This window comes from Heterodontus francisci, chromosome 10, assembly GCF_036365525.1.
Source record: "Heterodontus francisci isolate sHetFra1 chromosome 10, sHetFra1.hap1, whole genome shotgun sequence".
Lineage (NCBI taxonomy): Eukaryota > Metazoa > Chordata > Chondrichthyes > Heterodontiformes > Heterodontidae > Heterodontus > Heterodontus francisci.
Window position 1 is genome coordinate 113,826,289 of NC_090380.1, and position 25,013 is coordinate 113,851,301.

General features: G+C 47.1%; 1 protein-coding gene across 1 annotated transcript in view; it reads left to right on the forward strand.

Moving 5' to 3' along the window:
• The first annotated feature begins 3,522 nt into the window (after positions 1-3,522).
• Positions 3,523-25,013, forward strand: part of nrip1a (nuclear receptor interacting protein 1a) — a 129,575-nt gene continuing 108,084 nt past the window's right edge. Inside the window, exon 1 of the mRNA XM_068041280.1 lies at positions 3,523-4,019. The gene's annotated coding sequence lies outside the window, so the exon portion shown is untranslated. The remainder of the gene's footprint in view (positions 4,020-25,013) is intronic.

A 25,013-nucleotide genomic window follows, 5' to 3' on the forward strand; every position in this document is an offset into this window, starting at 1 on the left:
TTCAGGAAGGGAATTCCAGAGCTTAGAACCCAAGCGGCTGAAGGCACGGACGCCAATGGTGGGGCGATTAAAATCGGGGATGTGCAAGACACCAGAACTAGAGTAGTGCAGATATCTTGGAGGGTTGTGGGGCTGGAGGAGATTGCAGAGATAGGGAGGAGCGAGGCCCTGGAGGGATTTGAAAATGAGGATGTGGATTTTTAAATCGCCACCTTTATTACGGAGTCTCGCAAGCATTAGGCCTGGAGTGTTGTTGCAGCAAACGGTAAAGGAAAGATGTGACCATGGAGCTGCCCGAAGGAGAAAACAAATGTTTTGTCCGGATGAGAACTTCTACTTGAGCTGATGTGGCATCTGCAAGGCTGTGCCTGGAGCGTGTCTGCACACTGGCTTCATCTCTTTTTAACCCGGTGAGCAATTCCACACCCCAGGCTCTGACACCTGGTTCCGACGTAGTGTCGGACATATTCCAGGAGGTTTCATCACAGGATCCTTCAATTTCAACAGTCCTGCCCCCGTGCTTCTGCCATTGGTTACCCAACATGATCCCTCCTTCCCATGACCAATTGGAAAGTGAACAATCTTTGTTGCCTGATTGGATGATTCTTCACTGTCAGTCAAACAGCCTTTTATCACCATTGCCAAAACTAATGAATGGAAGTAAATTTGAAATTTATTGAAAACAAAAATGCACAATTATTTAATGCTTCTATGATTTTTTTTATTTATTAACCCCCCATTCCCCCTCTCGCCACCTCCCCTGATTTTTCTACCCAGTTTCACACAGCAGTGTCCTGGAGCTGAACCCTAAATTCCTGGAGAGTCCCACACAATAATGGCAAGTTGGCAACCCTGTGCCCCAATATTCTTGAGAGGCTACTGCCGGGCTCCAACTACTGGCAGGAATCCCAACGGAAGCCCATATGACTGCATAATGATCCCCACCACCAACCCCCCCCACACCCCCCACCCCCACACCGACCCAGGAAACTGGACAGGAGTCAGGGCAATCCTACCCCAACACTGTAGGGAAGAGAAAGGAAGACCCAGTCCTGCAGCTCTGTGTCACACAGTGTTGTTTATCATTGAGCTAACTGTTGTGTAAAAGAAAAATAGAACTCAAATTTATACAGCACCTTTCACAATTTTGGGACATCCCAAAGCACTTTACAGTCAATGTAGTATTTTGAGTTGCAGTCACTGTTGAAGTGTAGGAAACATGGCAACCAATTTATACGCAGTAAGCTCCCACAAACAGCACTGTGATAATGACTAGATCATCTGTTTTGAGTGAGTGATGGTGGTCGGGGGATTAATATTGATCCAGGACACCAGGGAGAACTTTGAAATAGCAGCTATGGGATCTTTCACATCTACCTGAGACAGGACCTCAGTTTAATGTCGCACTCGAAGGATAGGACCTCTGACAGTGCAGTACTCCCTGCATTGGGAGCATCCCCCTAGACTTTGTGCTTACCTTCCTGGAATAGGGCTTAAAGAGCTACCCACTGAACCACAGATGATACCATTATCACATAATCACAGAATTGTTACAGTGCAGAAGGAGGTCATTCGGCCCATCATGTCCGCACTGGCTCTCAGAAAGAGCAATTCCCTCAGTTCCATTCTCCTGCCTTCTCCCCATAACCCTGCACATTCTTCCTTTTCATATAACTGTCTAATTCCCTTTTGAATGCTTCAATTGAACCTGCCTCCACCACATTCTCAGGCAGCGCATTCCAGACCTGAACCACTCGCTGTGTGAAAAGTTTTCCCTCATGTCACTTTTGCTTCTCTTATCAAATACTTTAAATCTGTGCCCTCTCGTTCTCGATCCTTTCACGAGTGAGTTATAAGCTAAATGTGATAACAAAAAGCATAATAAAAAAGCATAGTTACATCCCACCACCATTTCAGGCAGTGCACTTCAAGTCGTAACAACTTGCTGAGTAAAAGATATTCTCCAAAAGCAAAATACTGCAGATGCTGGAAATCTGAAATAAACATAGAAAATGCTGGAAATGCTCAGCATGTCTGGCAACATCTGTGGAGCGAGAAACAGAATTAATGTTTCAGGTCAGTGACCTTTCATCATCATCAACAACAACCACCTACATTTATATAGCGCCTTAAATGTATTAGAACTTCCCAAGGTGCTTCACATGAGTATTATAAAACAAAGTATGACACTGAGCCACATAAGAAGATATTAGGTCAGATGACCAAAAGCTCGATCAAAGAGGTAGGTTTTAAGCAGTGTCTGAAAGGAGGAAAGCGAGATGGAGAGGGGGAGAGGGGGAGAGGTGGAGGGAGGATGTTCCAGAACTTGGGGCCCAGGCAACTGAAGGCACGACCACTAATGGTGGAGCGATTAAAATCGGGAATGCTCAGGAGGCCAGAATTAGAGGAGCGCAGATATCGCGGAGGGTTGTGGGGCTGGGGGAGATTACAGCGATAGGGAGGGGTGATACCATGGAGGGATTTGAAAACAAGGATGAAAATTATAAAATCAAGACGTTGCTTGACCAGGAACCAATGGAGGTCACCGAGCACAGGGGTGAGAGGGGAATGGGACTTGATGCGAGTTCAGACACAGGCAGCAGAGTTTTGGACGATCTCAGGTCTACAGAGAGCAGAATGTGAGAGACCAGCCAGGAGTGTGTTGGAGTAGTCAAGTCTAGAGGTAACAAAAACATGAATGAGGGTTTCAGCAGCAGATGAGCTGAGACATCAGTGACATCAGGTGATGTTACGGAGGTGAAAATAGGCAATCTTAGTGATGGCATGAATAGGAGTTCGGAAGCTCATCTCGGGGTCAAATGTGACACCAAGTTTGTGAACAGACTGTCTTAGTCTCAGACTGTTGCCAGGGAGAGGGAATGGAGTTGGTAGCGGGGACTGAAAACAATGGCTCCATTCTTCCTGATATTTAATTGGAGGAAATTTCTGCTCATCCAGTACTGGATGTAGGATCAGAACGGGGAAAAGTCACGGATCTGAAACGTTCACTCTGTTTTTCTCTCCACCGATGCTGTCTGACCTGCTGAGTATTTCCAGCATTTTCTGCATTTCTCCTTATCTCTCTCTGTTTTTTTTGTGGGGTGGTGGGGGGGGGGGGGGTGATAAATCCTACTTTACCACAGTGACTACATTTAAACACTGATCTGCTCATTATCTCATGACTTCAGAAATACTTCATTGGCTGTGAAGTGTTTTGGGACTTCCCGAGGCGCTATATAAATGCAAAAGGAAAATTTCGCAGATGCTGGAGATCTGAAATTAAAACAGAAAGTGCTGGAAATGCTCAGCAGGTCTGGCAGCATATGTGGAGAGAGAAAGGGTGAAGGGAGGACGGACAGAGGGGCAGTGATCATAAGCAAGATGAATCAAACGAGAGAGGGGGAAAAAAATCAGAAATAGTTCGGCAAACCTTTATAATGTCGATGAAGACTGACTGGTTGTAACCACAAGGAGTTAAATACTGTGTGCTCCCGTCTCTATAGGACAGCCTAATCCTAGAGCTTGCCAGTGTGAACTGGTGGAGCTTTTAGCCTGTAGTGTGTCGGATGTGTGTGTGTGTGTGTTTTTTTGCATGTCTTTAGTTGGGAGGTGCCTCGGCTGTAAGTCTATCTGGACTGCCTCATTCTCCATGTGGCCTGGGGAAGGTTTGTGTTGTGTGAGTCAGAGAGAGAGAGAGAGAGAGCAGTGCAGCTCGTTTAAGTAAATCAGGCAATTATTTCCAAATTTTATATCATTCATTATATATTCTTTTTCTGGATAAGCCTCACGTTGGATCGCGGGCGATACAGAGGACACAGTACACCGGATTACTTTGTATCCCTGAACCCGGGTTGGATACAACAGCGATCGGGGGGGCGCTCGCAAATCTGAATCAAACCAGGCGGCAGCAGAAGCAACAAAATGATACATGTCATTATTTAGTAACCATTGAAACTGCAGCGTTTCTTCATCCGGATTGGGATTTCTGGAGCTGTTGTGTGTGTATATGTGTGGATCAGGTAAGGGGAATCTATCGTCCATTACATACATTATATATATATATATACATATATAGATATAAATATAATTGTGTCCATTGTATCTGGTATCTGTTTATGTAAAAAAATGTTAACATAAATAGTGGGGGGGTGGGGAAGGAGCGCGTGGCCAATAGTAATTCAGTTTCAGTCTGGTGAAATTGACCAGATGCTCTCCCAGCTCCCAGTCCCCTCGGTATTCCTGTCTTGGGATCCTGAATGACTGTCTTACATTTCCTCAAACCCCCCCACAGGAGAGAGGCCCTCATGCAAGCATCTGCCTTGTTCTGAAATAGCCCACTGGAATTTGAAAGAGGAATCAAAATGTCTTTTTTTTTAAGGAAAAGGCATTATATATGCTTAATTTTTCAAAATTGTGTAGTTCAAGGGTTAATATCGCAATCCCTTACACGGCTGGTTTGTGTTGTGTGTGTACACATTTATATGTCATATTTTGATATTCAGGCCCTTTTGTACTGTTTTCCCTCTTGTAGCCTTGGGAAAGGGCTATCCTGTATGGAGGGGAGTTGCTAGTGTTAAGGTTAGATCCTCCATTTAGAATGTTTTTGCCAAAAATGTCCTGTGTGATATCCATTTTAAAAGGGAGGGGTGTCGGTGACCGGGGAATTTGTAAACAGGAGTTTTTAACCTGCTACTGCCAAGTTGTTTCAGTGTGGTCAGTGGTCAAAGCACAGAGGCTACAGGGCGAATCATTTGAATTTTATTAGCCACAGGTTATTGATTGTTTGTGTGGTTAATTTAATGTTTATAAAAAAAAAATCTGCGTCTATGGTCTGCAGTTGCTTGGATTTTTTTTTCTGTATATCCTCCTTTTTCACTCCCCTGCCCCCCCCCCACCCTGTCCTCTACCTCACCTAAAGACGCTGATTCCTCCCCCCCCCCATCTCCATCCCCCCCCCCACCAAAATGGGGTCCAGTTTCACCCAGGTCCTGGTCGCTCACTAAGCCTCGGCAGTGGGAGCCAGTAGGCAATTGTATTGCAGAGGGCATCATACCTCCTCTATATCCTCAGTGGCAGAGCCCTCTGGCATCTTGGCCGTTCTGCCTGGAGGCCCTTCCGTCACTGCTTTTCCCTCCTCATTTTTTAAAGGCCTCCCCAAAACAACAACAACTGACATTTATATAACGCCTTTAACACAGTAAAACATCGCAAGGAATCTCAACAGACACAGTTTGACACTGAGCTACATAAGAGGATGTTAGGGCAGGTGACCAAAAGCTTGATCAAAGAGACAGATTTTAACAAGGAGAGTGAGGGGCAGAGAGGCGGACAGATTTAGGGAGGGAATTCCAGAGTTTAGGGCTCAGGCAGCTGAAGATAACAGCCGCCAATGCTGGAGCGATTAAAATCGGGGGTCCTCAATGGCCAGAATTGGAAGAATGCAGATTCCCGGATGGTTGTGGGGCTGGAGGAGGTGACGAGATAGGGAGGGCTGAGGTCGTGAAAGGATTTGAAAACAAGGTTGAGAATTTTAAAATCGAGGCGTTGCTGTAAAGTGATCCTTTTAACTGTGGATATCTCCTATTCCCATCTGTTTCAGCTCTGTGAAGTGTCTTCAGCCACTTACTGCCTCAAAGGGGCCTATAATCAATCCAGTTGATGTGATCTTGACTGAGCCCTATCCCATCCTTGTCCAGTGGCCCCCACACACAGCGTGCCACTAGATTGGGATCAAGAGCAGGAATGCCGGCTGATTTCGCCCCTCACTTGCCAACTCAGGGAACTGAGGACAATTTCAGCAATCCTATTATTGTTCCTGCTATGCTTAGCTAATTTAGCAGAGACTAAGAATCCAATTCGCAATAGTCTATATTATTCAGTTATGGGTTTTTGTTTGTGACTAAATGTGTTAAAATCTTAAATTAATGTTTACTATCACATACAATATTTGGACTACTCTAAGTATTGTTATCATGAGCCGGGAGGTACCTTTTTATTTATTCAATCTCGGGATGTGGGTGTTACTGGCAAGGCTGGCATTTATAGCCTAACCCTAGTTCCCCTGGGAAGGTGGCAGTCAGCCTTTCTGTTGAAGGTTTAATATAACTGAGTGACTCACTCAGACATTGAAGAGGGCGGATAAGAATTACCACGTTTGTGTGGGTCTTGAGTCGCATGTAGGCCCTGACTGGGTAACCGACAGGTTTCCATTCCTAAGGAATATTACTGAACCAGTTGCGGTTTTTACAGCTTCACAGTCACTTTTACAGATGCCAGATTTTTAATTCCAGATGTTTTTAAAACCAAATTTGAATTCTCAAACTGCAGTGCTGGGATTTGATTTCATATTCTCTGGGTTATGAGTGCAGGCCTTTGGATTACTAGTCCAATAACATAACTACTGTAGCCTATATATGTTGAGTGGTTTGTTGCAGCCAGTTTAATTGGAGTGCCTCAGTGGTGAGCAGGTTGTTTATTTCATTCCTGAGAAGCAACTTCTGCTTAACCTGCGCTATATGTTCATGTAAATTTAAGGTCTTAGGTGAGGTAACTGTTCTTAGCCAGGGTGGTGTCTGAGTGCTCTAGACCTGGCTTCATTGCCACTGGGCTAGGAAAGGGGAAAACTCGATCAGGGTGCCTGCTCCTCATGGCTACTCAGTGCCCCTTGCTGGACAGTGCTGTTGTATGGACGTTGACTCAAGGATGGGATCAGTCGAGAGGCCCTGCTGCTCTCCACGCTGCTTAGTCAGTCTGCCGGTGTTCTGTGCATGGCTCATGTGTGGCCATTTGGGGCGAGGTACCAGAGGGATGTGAAACTGCGCCATGCAGGAGAGGAAGGGGAAAGACTAAATATGGGATTGGAGGGGGAGAATTTGGGAATGAAGGGAAAATTGAGGGATGTGAAAAGAAATTTTATGGCAACTTTCACAACCTCAGGATGTCTCAAAGGAATTTGCAGCCAATTACTGATTTTGAAGTGTAGTCACTGTGGTAGTGTGGGAAACATGGCAGCCAGTTTTCACCAAGCTAGCGGCCATAAACAGCATTGACGACCAGATGATCTATTTCAGTTGATTGAGGGATGAATATTGGCCAGGACACGATGGCGAACTCCCCTGCTCTTCTTTGAAATAGTGCCATGGGATCGGGCTACAGAGTCCTCGGTTTAACATCTCAGCTAAAAGATAGCACCTTGTTACTACACTAGGGCACCAGCTTCAATTTAGTGCTTACGTCTTTGGAGGGGAATTTGAACCCACAACCTTCAGATTTCAAGGTGAGATAGTGCTACCTAGTGAGCCGCAACTGAAATTATGCAGAGCTGTTGGGAAGTTGCAGGACTGATCACAAGTGAAGTGAAAGGGATTACATCACTCACAAAACAAAGTGTTTGGCAAGTATATTTACCTTCTTTCTCTGTTTTATTGATATTTGAATGGACTCTGCTCCTCTGCACTTTCCTCTCTTGTGCTCGCTAAGCTTCTGACTACAGCATCCTTCCTCATCATCATTGCTGGGACCAACACTATTCTCACTATCAGCTCCTCTGAATCATTCTTTTCCTACATTTTGAATCTGTTGGACTCCTTGTCTTCCCTTCCAACTACAATCTAAAAGCTTTGAAAGGCCAAGCGAGGAATCATTTCATTATAAGGTTCTCAATTTGAGGGTCCATCCTGATCGGACCCTAATAAATATCCCCTGAAGGGTGAATTCCGAAATCAGAGTTGAATCTAGGGACAAACATAAGAACATAAGAAATAGGAGCAGGAGTAACCATTTGTCTCCTCAAGCCTGCTTTGTCATTCAGTTAGATCATGGCTGATTTTCTACCTCAACCCCACTTGCCATCCCTATCTCCATCTATCAATCTCAGCCTTGAATATAGTCAACAACTGATAATCCACAGCTGTCTGGGGTAGAGAATTCCAAAATTCACAACCCTTTGTGTGAAGAAATTTCCCGCATCTCAGTCCTGTCATGAGTGTGTTTCAGGTCTGGTGTGTCGCTTGTGGCAGGCTCCCCTGTTTGTGGACTGGGCACGTCCTTCGCTGTCAGTAGCAGCAGGAAACATCAGCATAGAATGGATTACCTCCAGATAGCTGAATGATTCTATGTGGAGGATAAGGCCCTATTGATGGATCTAGTCATTCATTCCACCGTGCTCACTGACCTTCACTGACTCCTGTTCCCTCAACACCTCCAATTTAAAGTTCTCATCCTCATGTTCAAACCCCTCCCTAGCTTCCCCTTTCCCTATCTCTGTAACCTCCTCCAGCCTTACAACTCTTCTGTCCCCACTGCCCCTCCCCCCCTCCCCAAACCAGATTCGCCATTCCCCCATCTGACTCAGATCTTTATTTTTGTTAGTTGTGACTCAGTTGGTAACTCACATTCCTCCGAGTCAGAAGGAGATGGGTTCAAGTCCCGCTCCAGAACTTGAGCACTAAAATTTTCTCTAACACTCCAGTGTAGCACTGATGGAGTGCTGCAGTGTTAGCGGTGCTGTCTTTGGCTGAGATCTTGAACCGTCTGCCCTCTCAGGTGGATATGAATGATCCCATGACGCTATTTTGAAGAACAGCAGAAGAGTTCTCCTGGTGCCCCGTCAATACTTACCCCTCAAATAACATCACATAAAACAGATTATCTGGTCATTATCACATTGCTGTTTGTGGGAGCTTGCTGTGCACAAATTGGCTGCCATATTTCCTACATTATAGCAATGACTATATTTCAATGGCTGTAAAGTGCTTTGGAACGTCCAGTGGTTGTGAAAGGTGCTGTATAAATGCAAGTCTTTTTACTTTTCTTTCTTTCATTCTCTATCTCCGACCACTTGTGCATCCTCCATTCTCTTCATCCCACCATTGGCAGCTGTCTAGGCCCCAAGCTCTTCTGTTCCCTCCATTAACTCCTCTACCACCCTCTCCTCCTTTAAGACTCTCCTTAAAATGTATCTGGTCACCTACCTCCTACTTTGGCTCTGTGTCCATTTTTATCTGATTATGCTCCGATGAAATTCCTTTGGACGTACTGCTATGTTAAAGTTGCTGAGTGTAGATCAGATCCTCTTGGTACTTTGCGAAGACAGCTGTAAATGTCTAATATTTAAGGTATTCTATTTGTTCTTTCCACCAAGGTTTTGCTGAATTAAATTTAGAAACATTTGGGTTTATTTTCAATGAGAGGAACCATAAGGATTTTCATGATTTCCTAATTATCCTAATTCGGGAAAAATTAAAACCTGACCATTTGAACTAATTCTTGTTTCCTGATTTACCTCTGCCTTACCCTTTTCAGTCGTAGCCCTGTCTTTCTTTGTGAGTCTCCATGTTGTAAAATATCTATTAACATGTTCAAAAACCCCATGTCCACTTGCACCTTTAGTCAGATTTTAAATTCATAAATTTTTAATTTTTAATGAGAACTCCTATGTAAACTTGTCACGCTGTAATTACGCCCTCCCAACATGGAGACACTGATGTACCACACTCTGCCTGCATTGGCTTATTTTTCACGTTTCTTTTCCATTTTGGCTCAGTGGCCACTTGGGTCAGAAGGCTGTGGGTTCAAGTCCCATTTCAGGGCTGTTGAGCACAAAATCCAGACTGACACTCCCAATGTGGTACTGTGGGAGTGCTGCACTGTCAGGAGTACCATCTTTTGGATGAGACGTTAAACCGATGCCCCATCTGCTCTCTCAAGTGAATGAGAAAGATCCCATAGCCCTATTGTGAAATAGCAGGGAAGTTCACTTTGGCATCTTCACTTATATTTATCCATCAAACAACGCCACTAAAACACCTTACTTGGTCATTATTTTATTGCCGTTTGTGGGATCTTGCTGTGTCCAAATTGACTGCCCAGCTTCCTAATTTACAACAGTGACAATACTTCAAAAGTACTCCATCAGCTGTAAAGTGCTTTGGGGTGCCCTGAGGTCTCGAAAGTCGTTATAGAAACAGGTCTTTCTTTCTTATTCTGAGCCTGTTCTGGGTGTGTTTCATTTGGTTCCGTTAATCACCAACTCAACAGTTCTGCCATCCCTTACAGCCTGCCCAGCCCCCACCCTCCATGCATAGAATTAGCCTACACCTCATACAGGAGAGTTTAATGAAAGAGTGACAGTGAAGAAGTTGAACAGAGAACTGGCAACAGGAGAAGTACAGTCACAAACCAAGCCCCATCATCCAAAACCAGCACCTGTGCCCGCCATTCACCAATGCTGATACCACGACTGCTAGTTTGGAGTTTGAAGAAAGCAATTGACAAAAATTGATGCAGCCAAACTGCTGATACCAGTTAAAGAGTCTCACAGCCAGTGTCTTGAGGAAAGGAGCTAATCTATTTTTCCCTGCAGTATTAGAAGGGCACTTTTAATATATAGCCAAGACCCTCAATTGGAGGATTCTGACCAACTTGGTTGAGCTTTTGATAAACAGCCTGCTTGTTTTTAAAGTATTTTACAATTGAGAGAAAATCCTGCACCACCAGCAGAATTTAGTTATAAAATCTTCATTTATACTTCTTGCAACTTAATGCCTCGCGCAAATGATAGAAAATCAGAGAATCCAATCACAATGTTCTTTACTCTTCCTTTGTCCACTTGTGTTCACCGAGATGAGGGATGTCACTCTCCAATGTTTTTTACATCCAGTTTCAGCATTAAGATTAGGTGCAGCACAGCCTAGACAGAAAAACACTCCCACTGTACTGCCCAATACTTCTTGGATAGATAAAGCATGGGTTAGATTAAAGGCCTGCTCGGGTATGAAATTGAAATCCGACCCGGGTCCGACCTCATCACATGCAACTCGAACCCAACCCGGGCCTGCGTCCTTTGATTTTTACCCACGCCCGACCGGATCTGACCCGACTACCGCAATAAAGTTAATTATATCAAACAGGTTATTGTGCTCTACCCTGTCCAAATGCTGTGGTCCTCCCGTTCCGGCAGTACGTTTTCCGCCTTGGCCTCCTGGCTGAATGTTCAAATTTTGAAGATTACTTGCCTCCCTGAGAAATGCAGCACTGTGTCCACATCCAGACTGACCCAACCCGAGCCCGAATGCCGGACCCGAAAGAAAGACCCGACCCGACCCGACCCGAACCCAACATATGTTGTCGGGTCTGGTCGGGTTCGGGTAGGGTAGCCATGCTTTAGGTTAGATATGGAGTAAAGCTCCCTCTACACTGTCCCATCAAACACTCCTAGGACAGGTACAGCACGGAATTGGCTGGAAAGGTTAGAATACTTCCTGTGTGTAGTCATCCGAAGCAGCTGCACCTGTGCAGGCTGTGGGAGCAGCAACTGGAGAGGAGAGAGGTGAGAACTGAGAATTACAACACAAGTGTGGAACTGATTCCATCCATTGGAGTAAAGGACCTGCAAGTTACTTTGGAGAGGTGGGTGTTGGAGCACTGGAGAACTGTTTTTCTTGGACTGTTTGGGGAGGGACACCAGAAGATCCAGGGGTGGGGCTCAAAGATTGGATCGGGAGCCCCTGTATTTGCTGTTGTGTTTTCCTCCATCTTGCACAAAGGGAGCTCCCTCCCCACCTCAACTGCGTGGCTCGGGACGGCTGGAGCTGCCCGGGTGAAGAAGCACTTTGTAACACCAGCAGAAAGTGGAAAGAACCGGGGGTTCCAGCTTGGACAAAGAATCCTCCCCTGACCAGAAGACTGGACTTTGTACCCCTTGCAGTAAGGTGCTCCAACCACCAATTTAAGAGAAACATCCTTGCAGCCTTTTTCTCCCTTCCACCACTCAGCTAGCTATTCTCTCCTCTCCTTTCCACCTTTATCCTCCTCTACTCCCACTACGCCCCCGCCCCCCCTCCCCCATTATATTGGTTAAAGTTTTAAAAACAAAACTGTTTGCTTTGTTAGGGGTGGGTGTGGCTCTTCGACTCCATGGCAAGCCCCTATTCACCTGTGGCGGGGCCTTCTCGCACATATGCTGCTGCAGCTGCATCTGTTGCCCCGTCAACTTTTGAGCTGATAACATCAAAGCATGGGGTCAAGAGCTACGTCCATCCCAACATGACGATAGAGGCATGCGTAAAAGCAATGGCTGAGGTTGTTGGCCCCTCGGCCTTTGTTGCTGCCTCTAAAATGTATGGGAGGGCGGTGTTTTCCCTGAAGACCGGGCGGGTGATGTCCCTGGCCCTGAGCAAGGGGCTCACTATGGGCAGGACCTTTCTGCCAGTGGACCCCCGGAGGCCACTGCACAGCGGGTCACCCTGTCTAATATCCCGCCCTTCATTCCTGGTGGGCTCCTCCTCCCCCACTTGCACCATGTGGTAGAGGTAAAGACAGGGCTTACCACAGTCCCGCTCGGTCTTTGGGAGAACAGCCTCTGGCATGTATACTCCTTCCACCGCCAATTATTTATGCAGCTGGCGCGGGAGGAAGTCACAGAGGGCCAATTTAATGTTGAGTTCCAGGGGGCGGCCTACCTTGTTTTCTGGACCTCAAACGGGGTGCAGTGTCATGCCTGTAACGGGGTGGGGCATGTTCAGAAGAGCTGCTCCAACTTCCGGGCCAACACTCCACCTCAGCGGCCCAGGGTGGTGCCACTGCACCTCCCCTTACTCCCCTGACACCTGCAACAACTACCACTCAGGCAGTTCTGGAGACCGTGGTTTTCTTGGCCTCCCATGGGAAGGGGGAGACCTGCTCGGGTGGAAGGAAGGCATGGCGCAAGTCAAAACTCTCAAAGGCGCACCCCCTGGGCACAGCACAACAATCTGAACCTGAGCTTAGCCCTAGGCCCAATCCAGGTGAGCCCACCTGCCCCGCAGCTGATCTCGGGCCCAAGAGATCTGGACAGTGGGGTGCGGAGGTAGAAGCAGAGACCTCTACCAAGATGGAGGTCTCTCAGCCTCCGCGCCGATCCTGGAATAAGAGGAGGAGGCGGCCCTCCTCTGAAGAAGGCCCTGAATTACGGGGTCCATCTCCTGGCGCGGGTCTTTGAGCTCCCCCCACCACCAGCACCATGAGGGCCTCGAGCTCTGGAGCAGGAACCCTCTATCCCTCGGAACGGAGGGGGGTGGAGATGCCCCTGTAATCCTGGCAGCTCCCGAGGTGGGGGGGCCAGCCCGTGGTGGGGGAGCCTGTGGACCCACCAGGAGAAAATATTCCATCTGTCACTGGGTTGGGTGTCCTGGGTGGGGCCGGGTCTTGTGAGGGTCAACCCTCCCAGCAGCCTGACGCTGCTGCCCAGGATATACCTAACCCCAAGGCCAATTTGCATAGTTCCCCGTCTGCTGGGCCTGTGGGTGCTGGTGGGGCGGGAGTTGGCCTCCTCTCTCCACCTCCGGTCCTGATTCCGGCTGGATTTCTGGAGTCGGCAACTACCGTCTCACCTGGGCTGCTCACTGGCCTGGGGATGGAGGTGGAGGGGGGCTTCTGAACAGCTGGCACCCATAGGCTCCAGTTCCATAGAAGAGCCCAGAGATGACGACTCCGCCATTGATCCTGGGGGTGAGATTGTGACGGAGGTGGGACCAGGTGGCACAGCCAGGATACCCGCCCCACAGTGTGTATTGGTGTGTCGGCCGCTGGTGGTGATGACTCAGATGAGGATAGGGACTCAGTGAGGGGCAAGGAGGATCTTTAATCCATTACTAGTGAGGTGGTGGACTCCCTCGTGCTTCATACCAAGTCTCCTCTGATCCCCAGCGTGGAACTCCGGGACTTCCTTGCAGCCTGCAGGGGTTGCCGCAATAAAGTTCAGCTGGTGGTCGAATCTGGCGCTGATCATCCAGTCCGTCCATGCCGCCTTCAAGAAGCGGGGGAAGGACACGGGCGTGAAACTAGTTGAGAAGCGTTCCTCAATGGGTTGTTAAGGGAGTGGAGGGCCAGGTGCACCTCCGCTCCCTCCTCACAGTGAGGTGTTGGTGACGGGTTTCTAAGTACTTTTGACATGAAAATAACCATAGCCGCCTCAATATCAACGGCAGCAGGGGGTCTCGCCGCAGATTTCACAATCTCTCAGTCCTGAGGGAAGGGAGATACGCGGTGAGCTTTCTGCAGGAAACCCACACCGTTCCGGGAGACAAAGTCACCTGGCTCCTGGAGTGGCAGGGTGGGGTCTACATGAGTCACCTCACCCTTATTTCTAGTGGGGTGGCTATCTTGTTGGCCCCGACTTTTCAGCCGGAGATCTTGGGGGTCAAGGAGCTCGTGCGGGGTCGCTTGCTCCACCTCACCGTTTGCCTGGGTAGCGTGCCGCTCTACTTTGTGAACGTGTATGTGCCCAGGCCCGGCATGTTGCAAGCACGCTTCTTTGAAGAAGTGTCTGCTCTCTTGAGCTCCATCGATAGCGGCGAGTGCATCATCCTCGGGGGGGATTTTAACTGTACCCTCGAGGTGGGGGATCGCTCCGGATCCCAGTGCGGCCAAGCGTCGGTGGAGAAGTTGAGCAACTGATTAGCTCCCTCGACTTGGTGGATGTCTGGCGGAATCTCCATCCCAACTCCAGTGCCTTCACGTGGAGGTCTGGAGGAGGAGGGTCCCGAATCGACCGTTTCTACATTTCGCAGGCGTACATCTCCCATGTTTCGGCAGCCTGCATGCAGCTGGTGCCGTGATCAGACCACCACCTGGCGTGGGCAGAGTTCACTGCGCTCCACACGTGAGCAGGGTCCGCGTGCAAGCACTTTAACAACTGGCTGCTGGAGGACGAGCGATTTTGGGACTCATTCCGTCGATTCTGGGCTGACTGGAGAAGGAAGCAGGGGGGCTTCCCTTCCTTTAGGCTATGGTAGGATGTGGGCAAGACTCACATCCGTGTCTTCTGTCAGGAGTACGTGAAGGGGTCGACCAAGAGGCGGGAAGCCGGGATCGGGCACGAAGAGAGGGAGGTGCTTAACATGACGTCCCGTCTCGGTCAGGCCGTCGTGGACCGGGCCCTGTGGCAGGCATACAAAGAGAAGAAGGGCGCGCTGAGGGACCGAGGTGCATATGTGAGGTCGCGGATCCAGATTCTGGAAGATTTGGACTGCTCCTCACCCTTCTTCTACTTGCTGGAGAAATGGCGGGGTGTCCGCAAGCAGCTTGTTGAGCTGTTGCCCGATGACGAATCCTCCGTCACAGATCCGGAGGGACTGGGCCTCCTGGTCTGTACCTACTAGGGCACTTAGTTCTCTCCGGATCCGTCCAGCAAGGACGCATGCAGTTTTGTGGGAGGACCTGCCGATGGTCAGTCCAAAGGGCGCCGAAGGATTGGATGCTCTGCTCACGTTGGCGGATCTGACATGTGCCCTCCACCAGCTCTTGAGGGGCAAATCCCCGGTGCTGGATGGGTTGACCGTGGATTTCTTCAGGGTGTTCTGGGACGTCCTGGGGGGCGATTACGCATGGGTCCTGAGGGAAAGCCTGGCAACCAGGGAGATGCCCCTCTACTGGTGCAGGGCAGTCATTGTCCTGCTGCTGAAGAGGGACAATCTCCGCCAGCTTAAGAACTGGCATCCGGTCTCCCTCCTCAGCACGGATTATAAAATCTTTGCCCGGGCTATTTTTACCCGCCTGGGCTCTGTGCTGGCCCACATGATCCACCCCGACCAGTCCTATGTGGTCCTGGGCTGGTCCATCCAGGACAACATCCACCTGGTCTGGGACCGGATCCAACTTTCCCTGAGGACTGGTCTCCCTCGATCAGGAGAAGGTGCTCGACAGGGTGGATCACGAATACCTGTTCGGGACTCTGCGCGCTTTTGGACTTGGGCCGCATTTTGTGGTCTGGGTCCGACTTTTATACGCCGCTGCAGAGTGTCTGATCAAAGTTAACGGGTCCTTGACGGCGCCCCTTCGCTTTGGGAGAGGAGTGCATCAGGGATGCCCCGTGTCCGGCCAATTGTATACTATCTGCATGGAGCCATTCCTGTGCCTGCTTCGCAGGAGGTTGACGGTATTGGCTCTGTGCGAGCCGGCCATGCGGGTCGTCCTCTCGGCTTACGCCTATGACGTGCTCCTCGCGGTCACAGATCCCGTTGACTTGCGGAGGATGCGCGACTGCAGCAGACCTTTTCTGCCGCGTCCTCCACGAGGATCAATTGGGAGAAATGTTCCCGACTCCTGGTTGGTCTGTGGCGGGTAGACTCCCTGCCGGAGGAGTTGACACCTTTTGCGTGGAGCACCACGCACCTCCTCTATCTGGGAGTCCACCTTAGCCCCGCTGAGGAAGCCTGGCCGGCAAACTGGCAGGAGTTGGAGGTGAAAGTCACCACTCGGCTGGGGCGCTGGACAGGACTGCTCCGAGTGCTTTCCTACAGGGGCCGAGCGCTGGTCATAAACCAACTGGTGGCCTCCATGTTGTGGTACCGGTTGGTCACTTTGGCCCCGCCCCCTGCATTCGCCACCAAGATCCAGAAGAAACTCGTCGATTTCTTCTGGGGCAAGAGGATACACTGGGTATCTGCCGCAGTCCTGAGTCTCCCGATCGAGGAGGGTGGCCGGTGGCTGGTGTGCATCTGCACCCAGGCTGCGACTCTCCGTCTTCGGGCCCTGCAGAGATACCTGAACGTCGAGCGTCCTCCTAGATGGAGTGCGCTGGCGACGTATTTTTTTCCGTCAGTGTCACTGCCTTCAAGACGACACGCAGCTCCCGGTGGAGTCCGTTAGCCGCGCCACTCTGAGGGAGTTGCCTGTCTTTTACTGGGATCTATTCCGAGTCTGGAACATGGTCGCCTCCAGTCAGGGTACTCCCCCGCCGGCGGAGGAGAGCGCCTCGACTGTCCGGTCGGCCGACTCCAGGGACGGACCGAGGTGCGGAGGAGTAACCGAAGGCCCCGGGACACCCCTCACTGCAAGTGGTGAGGGAGCTCAGGAGAGCGGAGTGCTCCTGGCCGAGCTGACCCCCGCTCGGCCGGAACTGCTCATCGGACCCAGGTTCCGCAACCCTCCTCGGGAGCCGGTCCCGCACAACCCGAGCCATCTCTCGGAAATGCCCTCCGTGCCATTCCAATTGGCGCAGAGGGGTTTCCTGTACGGGCTGCTCCTGCACACTCTCCACTTCCTCGCCCTCGTCAGCTGGCCAGACACGCCCTGGCGGTCAGCGTTGCCATCTGGCGGCGAGGGGAACCCCCGATGGAGGTCTCTTTACGCGGGAGTCCTCCCCCTTTACATCGGGGACCTGGGGTGGAGGGTGCTGCACAGGGCAGTCCCGTGCAATAGACTTTTAAGTAGGTTCACGGACTCCCAGGCTGCCTGTACTTTCTGCGGCCTGGACGAGTCCATGTTCCACGTATATATGGAGTGTGCAAGATTGCAGCCCCTCTTTGAGTATTTGAAAGGGCGGCTCCTCAAGTTTTGGCTGCACTTCAGTCCCACTCTCCTGATCTTTGGGTACCTGGTGCAGAGGCGCGTGGACGGGGAGGAGGATCTCCTCGTCGGTCTGCTCCTGGGCCTGGCCAAGGTGGCAAAACACAGGTCGAGGCTGCGGGCCGTCGGGGTGGGTCCGTCCTCCCTGATTGCCTGCCCCTCTTCCGAGGTTACGTTCGCGCCCGGGTGTCTCTGGAGAAGGAGCATGCGGTGTCTGCTGGTACTCTTAAGGCCTTCCGCGACTGGTGGGCACCGCAGGGGCTGGAGTGCATCGTCGATGCCGAGAATGGCCATTAAATTTGAGTTTTTTGTTTATTTATTTGATTTTAATAGTCATTTTTTAAAATATGTATATAAAGGGGGCCTGAAGAATAAAGGCCCCCTCAACATAAAATATGTGAAGGACACCTTAAAAAAAACCGGGGCTTAGATACAGAGTAAAGCCCCCTCTACACTGTCCATATATAAAGAAACGGCGTTAGATACAGAGTAAAGCCCCCTCTACACTGTCACCATATAAAAAAACGGGATTAGATACAGAGTAAAGCCCCCTCTACACTGTCACCATATAAATAAACGGGATTAGATAGAGAGTAAAGCCCCCTCTACACTGTCACCATATAAATAAACGGGGTTAGATACAGAGTAAAGCCCCCTCTACACTGTCACCATATAAAAAAACGGGATTAGATACAGAGTAAAGCCCCCTCTACACTGTCACCATATAAAAAAGCGGGTTAGATACAGAGTAAAGTCCCCTCCGCACTGTCACCATATAAAAAAAACGGGATTAGATACAGAGTAAAGCCCCCTCTACACTGTCACCATATAAAAAAACGGGATTAGATACAGAGTAAAGCCCCCTCTACACTGTCACCATATAAATAAAAAGGATTAGATACAGAGTAAAGCCCCCTCTACACTGTCACCATATAAATAAACGGGATTAGATAGAGAGTAAAGCCCCCTCTACACTGTCACCATATAAATAAACGGGGTTAGATACAGAGTAAAGCCCCCTCTACACTGTCACCATATAAAAAAACGGGATTAGATACAGAGTAAAGCCCCCTCTACACTGTCACCATATAAAAAAACGGGATTAGATACAGAGTAAAGCCCCCTCTACACTGTCACCATATAAAAAAACGGGATTAGATACAGAGTAAAGCCCCCTCTACACTGTCACCATATAAATAAAAAGGATTAGATACAGAGTAAAGCCCCCTCTACACTGTCACCATATAAAAAAACGGGATTAGATACAGAGTAAAGCCCCCTCTACACTGTCACCATATAAATAAACGGGATTAGATACAGAGTAAAGCCCCCTTGTCACTGTCACCATATACAAAAACGGGATTAGATACAGAGTAAAGCCCCCTCTACACTGTCACCATATAAATAAAAAGGATTAGATACAGAGTAAAGCCCCCTCTACACTGTCACCATATAAATAAACGGGATTAGATAGAGAGTAAAGCCCCCTCTACACTGTCACCATATAAATAAACGGGGTTAGATACAGAGTAAAGCCCCCTCTACACTGTCACCATATAAAAAAACGGGATTAGATACAGAGTAAAGCCCCCTCTACACTGTCACCATATAAAAAAACGGGATTAGATACAGAGTAAAGCCCCCTCTACACTGTCACCATATAAAAAAACGGGATTAGATACAGAGTAAAGCCCCCTCTACACTGTCACCATATAAATAAAAAGGATTAGATACAGAGTAAAGCCCCCTCTACACTGTCACCATATAAATAAACGGGATTAGATACAGAGTAAAGCCCCCTCTACACTGTCACCATATAAATAAACGGGGTTAGATACAGAGTAAAGCCCCCTTGTCACTGTCACCATATACAAAAACGGGATTAGATACAGAGTAAAGCCCCCTCTACACTGTCACCATATAAATAAACGGGGTTAGATACAGAGTAAAGTCCCCTCTACACTGTCACCATATAAAAAAACGGGGTTAGATACAGAGTAAAGCCCCCTCGTCACTGTCACCATATAAAAAAACGGGGTTAGATACAGAGTAAAGTCCCCTCTACACTGTCACCATATAAAAAAACGGGGTTAGATACAGAGTAAAGCCCCCTCGTCACTGTCACCATATAAAAAAACGGGGTGAGATACAGAGTAAAGTCCACTCTACACTGTCACCATATAAAAAAACGGGGTTAGATACAGAGTAAAGCCCCCTCGTCACTGTCACCATATAAAAAAACGGGGTTAGATACAGAGTAAAGTCCCCTCTACACTGTCACCATATAAAAAAACGGGGTTAGATACAGAGTAAAGCCCCCTCGTCACTGTCACCATATAAAAAAACGGTGTTAGATACAGAGTAAAGTCCACTCTACACTGTCACCATATAAAAAAACGGGGTTAGATACAGAGTAAAGTCCACTCTACACTGTCACCATATAAAAAAACGGGATTAGATGCAGAGTAAAACCCCCTCTACACTGTCACCATATAAAAAAACGGGGTTAGATACAGAGTAAAGTCCCCTACGCACTGTCACCATATAAAAAAACGGGATTAGATACAGAGTAAAGTCCACTCTACACTGTCACCATATAAAAAAACGGTGTTGGATACAGAGTAAAGTCCCCTCGTCACTGTCACCATATAAAAAAACGGGATTAGATACAGAGTAAAGTCCACTCTACACTGTCACCATATAAAAAAACGGGGTTAGATACAGAGTAAAGTCCACTCTACACTGTCACCATATAAAAAAACGGGGTTAGATACAGAGTAAAGTCCCCTCTACACTGTCACCATATAAAAAAACGGGATTAGGTACAGAGTAAAGTCCCCTCCGCACTGTCACCATATAAAAAAACGGTGTTGGATACAGAGTAAAGTCCACTCTACACTGTCACCATATAAAAAAACGGGATTAGATACAGAGTAAAGTCCACTCTACACTGTCACCATATAAAAAAACGGGGTTAGATACAGAGTAAAGTCCCCTCTACACTGTCACCATATAAAAAAACGGGATTAGATACAGAGTAAAGTCCCCTCCGCACTGTCACCATATAAAAAAACGGTGTTGGATACAGAGTAAAGTCCCCTCTACACTGTCACCATATAAAAAAACGGGATTAGATACAGAGTAAAGTCCACTCTACACTGTCACCATATAAAAAAACGGTGCTGGATACAGAGTAAAGTCCCCTCGTCACTGTCACCAGATAAGAAAACAGGATTAGATACAGAGTAAAGCCCCCTCGTCACTGTCACCATATAAAAAAACGGGGTTAGATACAGAGTAAAGCCCCCTCGTCACTGTCACCATATAAAAAAACGGGGTTAGATACAGAGTAAAGTCCCCTCTACACTGTCACCATATAAAAAAACGGGGTTAGATACAGAGTAAAGCCCCCTCGTCACTGTCACCATATAAAAAAACGGGGTGAGATACAGAGTAAAGTCCACTCTACACTGTCACCATATAAAAAAACGGGGTTAGATACAGAGTAAAGCCCCCTCGTCACTGTCACCATATAAAAAAACGGGGTTAGATACAGAGTAAAGTCCCCTCTACACTGTCACCATATAAAAAAACGGGGTTAGATACAGAGTAAAGCCCCCTCGTCACTGTCACCATATAAAAAAACGGTGTTAGATACAGAGTAAAGTCCACTCTACACTGTCACCATATAAAAAAACGGGGTTAGATACAGAGTAAAGTCCACTCTACACTGTCACCATATAAAAAAACGGGATTAGATGCAGAGTAAAACCCCCTCTACACTGTCACCATATAAAAAAACGGGGTTAGATACAGAGTAAAGTCCCCTACGCACTGTCACCATATAAAAAAACGGGATTAGATACAGAGTAAAGTCCACTCTACACTGTCACCATATAAAAAAACGGGGTTAGATACAGAGTAAAGTCCCCTCTACAATGTCACCATATAAAAAAGCGGGTTAGATACAGAGTAAAGTCCCCTCCGCACTGTCACCATATAAAAAAACGGGGTTGGATACAGAGTAAAGTCCCCTCTACACTGTCACCATATAAAAAAGCGGGTTAGATACAGAGTAAAGTCCCCTCTACACTGTAACCATATAAAAAAGCGGGTTAGATACAGAGTAAAGTCCCCTCTACACTGTCACCATATAAAAAAACGGGTTAGATACAGAGTAAAGTCCCCTCTACACTGTCACCATATAAAAAAACGGGTTAGATACAGAGTAAAGTCCCCTCTACACTGTCACCATATAAAAAAACGGGGTTGGATACAGAGTAAAGTCCCCTCTACACTGTCACCATATAAAAAAACGGGTTAGATACAGAGTAAAGTCCCCTCTACACTGTCACCATATAAAAAAACGGGGTTGGATACAGAGTAAAGTCCCCTCTACACTGTCACCATATAAAAAAACGGGGTTAGATACAGAGTAAAGTCCCCTCTACACTGTCACCATATAAAAAAGCGGGTTAGATACAGAGTAAAGTCCCCTCTACACTGTAACCATATAAAAAAGCGGGTTAGATACAGAGTAAAGTCCCCTCTACACTGTCACCATATAAAAAAACGGGGTTAGACACAGAGTAAAGTCCCCTCTACAATGTCACCATATAAAAAAACGGGGTTGGATACAGAGTAAAGTCCCCTCTACACTGTCACCATATAAAAAAACGGGTTAGATACAGAGTAAAGCCCCCTTGTCACTGTCACCATATAAAAAAAAGGGGTTAGATACAGAGTAAAGTCCACTCTACACTGTCACCATATAAAAAAACGGGATTAGATACAGAGTAAAGCCCCCTCGTCACTGTCACCATATAAAAAAACAGGGTTAGATACAGAGTAAAGCCCCCTCTACACTGTCACCATATAAAAAAACGGGATTAGATACAGAGTAAAGTCCACTCTACACTGTCACCATATAAAAAAACGGGGTTAGATACAGAGTAAAGCCCCCTCTACACTGTCACCATATAAAAAAACTGGGTTAGATACAGAGTAAAGCCCCCTCTACACTGTCACCATATAAAAAAACGGGATTAGATACAGAGTAAAGCCCCCTCGTCACTGTCACCATATATAAAAACGGGATTAGATACAGAGTAAAGCCCCCTCTACACTGTCACCATATAAAAAAACGGGATTAGATACAGAGTAAAGTCCCCTCTACACTGTCACCATATAAAAAAGCGGGTTAGATACAGAGTAAAGCCCCCTCTACACTGTCACCATATAAAAAAACGGTGTTGGATACAGAGTAAAGTCCACTCTACACTGTCACCATATAAAAAAACGGGATTAGATACAGAGTAAAATCCACTCTACACTGTCACCATATAAAAAAGCGGGTTAGATACAGAGTAAAGCCCCCTCTACACTGTCACCATATAAAAAAGCCGGTTAGATACAGAGCAAAGCCCCCTCTACACTGTCACCATATAAAAAAACGGTGTTGGATACAGTAAAGCCCCCTCTACACTGTCACCATATAAAAAAACGGTGTTGGATACAGAGTAAAGTCCACTCTACATTGTCACCATATAAAAAAACGGGATTAGATTCAGAGTAAAGCCCCCTCTACACTGTCACCATATAAAAAAACGGGGTTAGATACAGAGTAAAGCCCCCTCGTCACTGTCACCATATAAAAAAACGGGGTTAGATACAGAGTAAAGTCCACTCTGCACTGTCACCATATAAAAAAACGGGGTTAGATACAGAGTAAAGCCCCCTCGTCACTGTCACCATATAAAAAAACGGGGTTAGATACAGAGTAAAGTCCACTCTACACTGTCAGCATATAAAAAAACGGGGTTGGATACAGAGTAAAGTCCCCTCTACACTATCACCATATAAAAAAACGGGGTTAGATACAGAGTAAAGTCCACTCTACACTGTCACCATATAAAAAAACGGGGTTAGATACAGAGTAAAGTCCCCTCTACACTGTCACCATATAAAAAAACGGGATTAGATACAGAGTAAAGTCCACTCTACACTGTCACCATATAAAAAAACGGGGTTAGATACAGAGTAAAGTCCACTCTACACTGTCACCATATAAAAAAACGGGGTTAGATACAGAGTAAAGTCCCCTCTACACTGTCACCATATAAAAAAACGGGATTAGATACAGAGTAAAGTCCCCTCCGCACTGTCACCATATAAAAAAACGGGATTAGATACAGAGTAAAGTCCACTCTACACTGTCACCATATAAAAAAACGGTGTTGGATACAGAGTAAAGTCCCCTCGTCACTGTCACCATATAAAAAAACGGGATTAGATACAGAGTAAAGTCCACTCTACACTGTCACCATATAAAAAAACGGGGTTAGATACAGAGTAAAGTCCACTCTACACTGTCACCATATAAAAAAACGGGGTTAGATACAGAGTAAAGTCCCCTCTACACTGTCACCATATAAAAAAACGGGATTAGATACAGAGTAAAGTCCCCTCCGCACTGTCACCATATAAAAAAACGGTGTTGGATACAGAGTAAAGTCCACTCTACACTGTCACCATATAAAAAAACGGGATTAGATACAGAGTAAAGTCCCCTCCGCACTGTCACCCTATAAAAAAACGGTGTTGGATACAGAGTAAAGTCCCCTCTACACTGTCACCATATAAAAAAACGGGATTAGATACAGAGTAAAGTCCACTCTACACTGTCACCATATAAAAAAACGGTGCTGGATACAGAGTAAAGTCCCCTCGTCACTGTCACCAGATAAGAAAACAGGATTAGATACAGAGTAAAGCCCCCTCGTCACTGTCACCATATAAAAAAACGGGGTTAGATACAGAGTAAAGTCCACCCTACACTGTCACCATATAAAAAAACGGGGTTAGATACAGAGTAAAGTCCCCTCTACACTGTCACCATCTAAAAAAACGGGATTAGATACAGAGTAAAGTCCCCTCCGCACTGTCACCATATTAAAAAACGGTGTTGGATACAGAGTAAAGTCCACTCTACACTGTCACCATATAAATAAACGGTGTTGGATACAGAGTAAAGACCCCTCTACACTGTCACCATATAAAAAAACGGGGTTAGATACAGAGTAAAGTCCCCTCCGCACTGTCACCATATTAAAAAACGGTGTTGGATACAGAGTAAAGTCCCCTCTACACTGTCACCATATAAAAAAACGGGATTAGATACAGAGTAAAGCCCCCTCGTCACTGTCACCATATATAAAAACGGGATTAGATACAGAGTAAAGCCCCCTCTACACTGTCACCATATAAAAAAACGGGATTAGATACAGAGTAAAGCCCCCTCGTCACTGTCACCATATATAAAAACGGGGTTAGATACAGAGTAAAGTCCCCTCTACACTGTCACCATATAAAAAAACGGTGTTGGATACAGAGTAAAGTCCCCTCGTCACTGTCAGCATATAAAAAAACGGGATTAGATACAGAGTAAAGTCCCCTCTACACTGTCAACATATTAAAAAACAGGATTAGATACAGAGTAAAGCCCCCTCGTCACTGTCACCATATAAAAAAACGGGGTTAGATACAGAGTAAAGTCCACTCTACACTGTCACCATATAAAAAAACGGGGTTAGATACAGAGTAAAGCCCCCTCGTCACTGTCACCATATAAAAAAACGGGGTTAGATACAGAGTAAAGTCCCCTCCGCACTGTCACCATATAAAAA